The following is a 7,879-nucleotide window of genomic DNA, read 5'->3' on the forward strand; positions in this document are numbered from 1 at the left end:
CGGGACTCTTCGGCTCCGCTAGGGAGCGCTGAGCTCATCGCTGGCCCGGTCTCGGGACTCTTCGGCAACGCTCGGGAGCGCTGAGCTCATCGCCGGCCCGGCATCGCCGGACTCTTCGGCAGTGCTCGGGACGACGGAGCTTACCGCCGGCGCGGCCTCGGGACTCTTCGGCAACGCTCGGGCGTCTCCGGCCCAGAGTGACGGCTTCGGAAACGCTCGGGTCCCCTCACCTCAGCTGTGGGGCCGCCATGTTTGTGCTACTAACCTAGTCTGGGGAGGTGGGGATGGGGACTGGTCTCCATTCATACTCTTTCCTTGTCCTGAGCACCTTAGGGTGACTGTCACCAGCGTTAGGCCTCACTGCAGCGCTGGGTCTCCCCTCGGTTTCGTCTGCACTGGAAGTCGCCATGTCAAGGGGCCGTATCCTGGCATGGGGCTGGCACGTGCTGGGGCTGCTGCCGCTGCCCTGGGCAGTATTTTTCACCCGTGGGGCCGCGCTGCCATGTGATGTGACATAGGGCTTCTTGTCACCATGTTTCTCTATTATGCAAATCCTTGAGCACCAGTTTCTTTTCAGCGGGTGACAGCATGACCTAACAAGCCACAAACCACGAGCTGTGTCGTGATTTCACGTTACGATTGTGTAACGTTGATTTCTCCTGTCGCAACGTAGCATTACTGGGGTCGCCAACCCTCCCAGATTGGCCTGGAGTCTACCGGGATCAGCATCCATGTCCCCATGACTACTGAAAGCAATCCGGGAGATTTACGTTACATTAGCTATTTAACTAACATTGCGCCATGTTAGGAAAAAACTCTCCCGGAATAGCTTCACTCAGAGTTGGCAACCCTCAGCATTACACCAAAAAGTCGGTCCTTTAGAGGTCATCCTGATGGGTTTTTTTCCAAGCGTTTAGGATGTTGCGTTCAACGGATGTTAAGATCCCAAGAATTTTTAAACAGTCTGACAAAGATTCCTTTCTCCTTTCAGATGCTCTGGTTTCACTCTCCTGTGATAACATCGCCTCTTTAATCCTCTAGTCCTCTGGAGCAGCATTTCTCAAGCTGTGGGTCGCGACCCAAGAGTGGGTTGCAAGAATACATGAAAGGGTTGTGAGCAAACATTTAAAGTGGATTCTCCTTTAAAGGAGAAAAATATGGGAAACCGGGGCTTTTCCCTTGCAGTCTGGCAGATTTCCAGCCTGCAAGGGGGACCCCCTGCTCCCCACAGGTCAGGAGTGAGGGGCATAGGGTCAGGACTAGGGTGGCCATCGAGGTACTTCAAGAATAGAAGACAGATGCATTTAGTTAAACCATTGCATTTGGTGCAACTGTCCCCACCACATTGAACATTGTGTGCCTCCCGAGGCTGGGGGCACGGCAAGCTCTCACAGGTGGTGGCAGCAGTGGTGGCGGCGGAGGCGTGGTGACAGGGAGCAGGGAGCTCCTGCAAGCAGCCACGGCAGTGTCGGTGGCAGGTGTGGGCCGAACAGGTAGCTCCCGCAGGCAGCCAGGGGGGAGTGGTGAAAAATAGAGGACATAAAGGCATCTGGTTTCATATCACTAGAGGACAGAGGACCAGAAAACCAGACTGTGCTCTATAAAACCAGATGAATGGCCGCCCTAGTCAGGACTGGCCATTGATGTTTACAAATGGGTCCTGGTACAGAAAAGGTTGAGAACCGCTACTCTGGAGATCCTGCAACAAATACACAAAAGTAAAATTTTGACAGATGTGATTCTCCATTGCCTTAATTTCCCATTTTTACAAGGAGGAGGAGGCACAAAAACTATGGGTTTGTCCAATGTGGATAACATTAGTGTAAGAATGTACTAATTTCTCATGCATGGATTTTGATTGAAGAAGAAAGCCTGCCAGAGTACCACTGTGCTCCTGCTACTCTAAGCTGGTGCAATACACTTAGGTGGGACAGATCTGAAGCTGCTCTGGCTTAGGCCAGAGGTTAGCATGTCCCTAGGCAGACCTGGAACTGAAAAGGTTAAAAGGTCCTATCAAACCACCTTTGCCCTCCTTTTCTGAATTCTGTGCTACCTGAGCTGTAAAATTGGTTCCAATATTTAAAATGTGAAAAATAAATACAATAGTTACCAAATCTAAACATGAAAAGTTTCAAATTTTCTTTCTACTTTACAAAGAATAATTTAGAAAAGTCTTTTTCACCTTAAAAGTATACTTTTATTCTTTGTGTTTACTTCTGTGGTTAGATCGTAACTTTATTTTCCTTGCAGTTGTGTTTATGGCAACTGACTGTTATGATAAAACATAAAATGACTTCAGTAGGATAAAAAGAGAAGGATAAAGGTTGCCATGGAGAAAACATTTGCTTTAGCACAAAATGTTGTTATCCTGTCAGGAGGTAACTGCTATCTTTACGCACATGTTCTTTTCAGTATTCTTCCATCAGACTATTTTGGGAACAAATTTTTTCCATCTGTCCACATATTTATAAGGTACAAGCATAAGGCATGGTTTAAACATTTAACTCAGCAGCTTTCTGGGTATTCAGATATTTATATCAGAAAACTAGCTATTTACTTGCAGCCATATTCAACCGTCTTTTGGCATTGGATAGATTCCACTTAAGTTAATAGAGAACAAGGTATTTCTTCCATCTTCTTGACATGTATTTATAAGATTTGATTGACTCAAAAAGGACAGGATGGAAGAATGTCAAATGTATGGTAATTCTGCATTTGGAATCTCAGCCATGCATTGCTCAATATGTAATGATGCTGTGAATCCAATACAAGAAAGTTGGTTACTCTTGTTCCTTATGTTCTTTTGGGTACATTATATATTACTTGTTTATGAATTAAGATCTGTATATCTTTATTTATATTTGACATTATCCTTATATCTCTTTGGTACCTAATATGAAATAATATTTTATTAAATGAAAGAAATGGGTAATGAAGAACTATACATTTACACAGCTCTTTGCAGACAAATTCTTTGCCTGTAGAATGAGAGGCATGAAGGATGGGCTGAAAGGACAGGTTGAAGGGTTAGAGTTAGACAACTGGTAGCAGACCTAGGGGTAGACGAGAGGGGCCCCAGCCCTGGGAACTGAGTTAGAGGTAGCTATAGAATGGTGGCCTCCAGGGGAATCTGTGTTGTAGCAGCAGCAGCCAGGGTGTGGAGAGTAGCAGCTGGTGCAAAATACGACCCTCTGGCGGAGCTAGGAACTTACAATAATGTGTATTGAATACAGGCAGTCCTCGACTTACAACGTTTTGCACTTACAACGTTTATAAATTGACACCCTGTTTCAACTTTCTGACATCAGTTTCAACTTTACAACGCTTGATCCAGTGCCACGCCACACCAGCAAACAAGTTAACTGCATTGCCCATCTCCCTGGAGAACATCTGTCCAAACTTCCTTGGACACCTTCTTTAAGTAAGCAGACAAGACTCCAGAAAAACCTGCAGCCAAAACTTCTGAGAAGACTCCAGCCAAGAACCCTTCAAAAAGTCCAACCAAGAGCCCTTCAAAAAGTCCAACAGTCACCTCAAAGAAGTCCTTCCAAATCAATGATTGCTATTTACAATATAAATACATTAATGCAGCTACATTACTCTTCTATAATTGATCGAGTATAACATTCTAGGTTATTTTTGGTGAAAATAGGGTATCAGGCCTTTGTTCAGGAAGTAATCCCTCCTTTATAACATTGTTTCCTATGGTTCTGAGTTACAATGTTTCGACTTAAGGCAGTTTTCAGGAACCAATTGTGTCCTAAATTGGAGGACTGCCTATATACAGTTACAAACAGAGTGTAGTATTGTATACTAATTATGTAGAAAAAACATATGGTGATATTGCAATTCGTTATAAATTCTTCCAGGGGACTGATAACATAGTGAACCATAAATCTGAAACATATATCAGAACTTGAACACTGATTTATAATTTGGTAATCTGCTTTTCATCTACAACATCCTTAAGAAATACTGACAGGTTTTTCTTAGAAATGAGGAGGAAGTCCTCATTTCAAAATGTTTCAAATACTACACTGTATAAATGTTTTTATTGTGTATGTACTGGCATTACCACCACATTAATACTGTAAGTGGATGGGGAGTGGCAGGATAATCAGACTGATGTAATACTGGAAACTTTTACACACTATGACACAGCTTCAGGATTACAGGATTCGTCATTTGTTCTTTTCCATCATCTTTCATCCCAGAATATCAGCATGCATTTATACATACTAGTTAACCGATAAGGTCGCACACACAACATGACAATTAAATAAATAACCTTTATTACAGCCATTTAACAGATGAGGAAAATACAATGAATGCCTGTGACAAACCCAGAAGTGTAACATGGGGTCCTGAGTCATAGATAATTGCTGCAGCCACTAGATGGCATTGTTCACTGACATCTGTGCTTAACCATGATTGGCAGACAAGGTTCTTTGGGTGAATCTGATCTCTTTTATTAGACCAACTTAAATAGTTGGAAAACAATTAATAAGCAAGCTTTTGGGTTCAAAAACTCTTCGTCAGGCTAAGGAAGTTTCAGCAGTTGGTGTGTGCTCTTCCTGGATGGAATGAAAAGTAAAGAAACCAGGCTGGGCTGGTCTGCATACAAGACAAGTAGTCAGTGAAAATGTAGATTGAGGAGTCAAGGGGTGAGACAGACTGGGGAGCAGGGGAGAGAGAAGGGGGAGGAATAGTGGAGAGATACCTGGGGAGTCAGATGTCAGGCAGGTTATAATGTGTCCTAAATCCAATGTCTATGTTTAGTCCATGATTTTTAGTATCCAGGAGGCTGATGAAGTGGAGTTCATAGGCTCATTTCTGGGAAGTGTTTTGTAAGTTTCCTTTGAGGATCAGGATTGAGAGATTCGAGAAAGAGTGGTTTTCTTGTGAGAAATGTGCCCCCATGGGTAATTGGGTATTCCTGTCTTTGATAGATTTCCGGTGTGCAACCTACACCCCTTAACCATGATTAGCATTTGGCAGACTATATAAATACATATCCAGACACAGAATTAAATGCATACCTGTTTTGAAAGTGTAACATCTGTTTTCAGGGAAAATATAGTGTAATTTAACTTTAAAACAATTTGAAACTAAGGGGCTAACTTGGTAAGTGCAGTAGCTGAGTTTACAAGAAGCACAATAATTCACAATGTATTAGAAAGAAGGATCATGACTGCAAGATATACATTCTTATTTAATTAATTGTATTAGTCTAGAAAATTCAGACTACATGATTTTTTCAAAGCAGAGTAGTGAGAACCATGGGGTTTTCGAGTTGTTTTCTATCTTGCACTAGTTAAAACAAATGTGATACTTAAAAACAAATGCTGCAATCAAGAATTATATGTTCACACAAGTCAAAAGCAAGACGCTCATTGATTTCAATGATGTGGAATTAAGATGTTATTCCCCAAGAGAGAGATCTGAGAAGAAACCTGGAAGTCAGGAATTGCTTCCTGTGTTCTGGTTCTGTCTGGCTTCCCCTGAAGCCTTGGACAAGTCCCATTGCCTCCATTCCTCAGATTTCCCACATCTAAAGTTGTGTTATTCATTATTAAATGTTCTAAGACTAAACAGTTAACATGGAAAGTGTGTGAAGATTTATAAAGCTAGACAACGTGTAGGTAGTTTTGTTTTATTTCTTCTTTACTTCTTTGAATTACTTACCTATATATCATAATAGTGATGATTACTGCATACATGCAAATTTTTACTTTGTCAAGTTACAGCACATCATTACCTTCCAATGACTCCAGAATAACTCCATTGAATATAGGGAAGTAAATTGATGTAAATCTGGTGTGAGATCAAAATAAAGCCCACAGAATTAAAAATATTGCAGCAGACATTTTAGGCTTGATTGCTTTCCTAAATCTTGAAAAACAGAAGAAATGCAGCCTCATGATATGGTATATACCATATTTAAACACCACGCTCATTCTGCTTCCAGGGAAAAATAATCTACAATAAAGAAGGAAATATTGCTTTTAAATGTCAATACCAAATGTAGTGAAGAGAAAAAAGAGTCTGAAAGAGCTGTGAAAACACAATCTGAGGACATTTTTTTACCTATACAATAATGAAAAAATGTGAACTGAATACATAATTTAATGTGGTATTAACACAGATGATTGACAATGTATCACAGAGACAGATAAAGCCAGTACCACCATTTTCAACACATTCTGATACACTTCTCTTTAGTTATAATAACTACAAGGTATTTTGTGGTTGTTCAGTATTGTGCTTTGGGTGCTGATTTAACAAGCACTGACTATAGGACATAGTATATGCTTCTGAGTAGTCTCATTAGGTGATGGGACTACTACAGGTAAACATTATACACTAGCATAAAAGCCCATAAAAATGACAGGTAAAATAGGCTACTTGTTATAGGGTGCCACATTTCTGCTATTCATTGTGTTATTACCAACTTGAGCTGTTCTGCCTGGTCGTCTTCTACACAACGGGTATCCATCAACATTTCCAAGTGTCTCCTCTCTAAACTCCTTTGGCTATTTCTTCAAACATTAGTGATTTTCCATGCATGGTGTATTTGGATTCATTCCTCCACATGGTCCATGAATCATACATATCGTCACAATGATCTTTGCTCAACAGGCAACGCGCAGTTGTACGATCAAATGTTTTTTGAAAGTTCTGGTAATGCTCGTTGTTCCGACTCATCATCAAGTCCCGCAAATACTCTGGAAACGGTCTTCTTGGAGGCAGAATCACTTTACCCTTACAACAACAACTCTGGAATTGGTCATCTGATAGTCTTTCAGCTTGGAAGTTTAAGCAGTTACAAAATTGGCACGCCACGTTCATCAATCCACAACTATATTCCTCAGTCTTGTCTTCAGTGAATCTATTGCTGCCTACCATTTCAGCCTGACCTCTCTCGCCTCTGCGAACCCTTGGCCTTTCCATTGCATCTCTTCTACGACATCCTCTTTGCTCATGTTTTGTTTTGTCTTACTCTTGCTGTTCTTTCTGCATTCAATTGCTGTCTATTCTCCGCTTCACCTTGGTAAGGGTGTTATGGGTTAAAGTAAGGGTGTTAAGGGACAATTTTTGCTCGGATACCGAAAGTACACCATAACTAATTGAAATCAATCACTAAAAGTCCAGAAACACAAGTGCAAATATGTTTTTTTGAGCGTGACTGACAGAACAACCAAGTCACAAACAAAGCAAATTATTATAGAGGATGGCTGTAAGCTTGTTGGGTAAGGACTTGGTTCTATGTTTGCAAATAATGGGCCTGATTCTTTTGAGTCCAGGCCTTTAGCTACTTATAGCAGTAACAGACTAAAAGATAAAAATTACAAGGTGTTAAAAGGCATGGTGGACCTACAGAATCAGAGAACGGTAGGGCTGGAAGAGACCCCTCAGATCACCTAAGCCCAACACACTGCCCAAATGCAGGGTGCACAGTATTCAGTACCTGGGCGCACGGCGGATTGCATAACACACCTCACTCGAACTGCACATCCGAACCCCGCCCCAACTCAGCCTGGCAGAGCACTGCGCATGCGCCCAGATGGAACTTCCCTTCCCCCGGAAGTGAGCGGGGCTAGGAAAGGCGCTGGAGGCTCACCACGCGCACTGCTCATGCGCGGAGGGGGGCGTCGCGCGTGTCTGGGTTGCGTCATCGCGGTGCGTCAGCATTACGTAATCCTGTTGTGACGTCACCAGGCTTGCTGGTTCTCGTTGTTCTTCCCTGTCGCTCCGCAGCCTGCGCCGGGCTGTGGCGGGGGGCGGCTCGCTGCGGGGCCGGCGCGGCGCGGAGGAGCGGGCGCAGGGTTTATGGCGGCGGCTCTATCCGCCCTGGCTGCCAGGCTGTCGCAGTCCGCCG

This window comes from Alligator sinensis, unplaced genomic scaffold, assembly GCF_000455745.1.
Source record: "Alligator sinensis unplaced genomic scaffold, ASM45574v1 scaffold330_1, whole genome shotgun sequence".
NCBI classification, from domain to species: domain Eukaryota; kingdom Metazoa; phylum Chordata; order Crocodylia; family Alligatoridae; genus Alligator; species Alligator sinensis.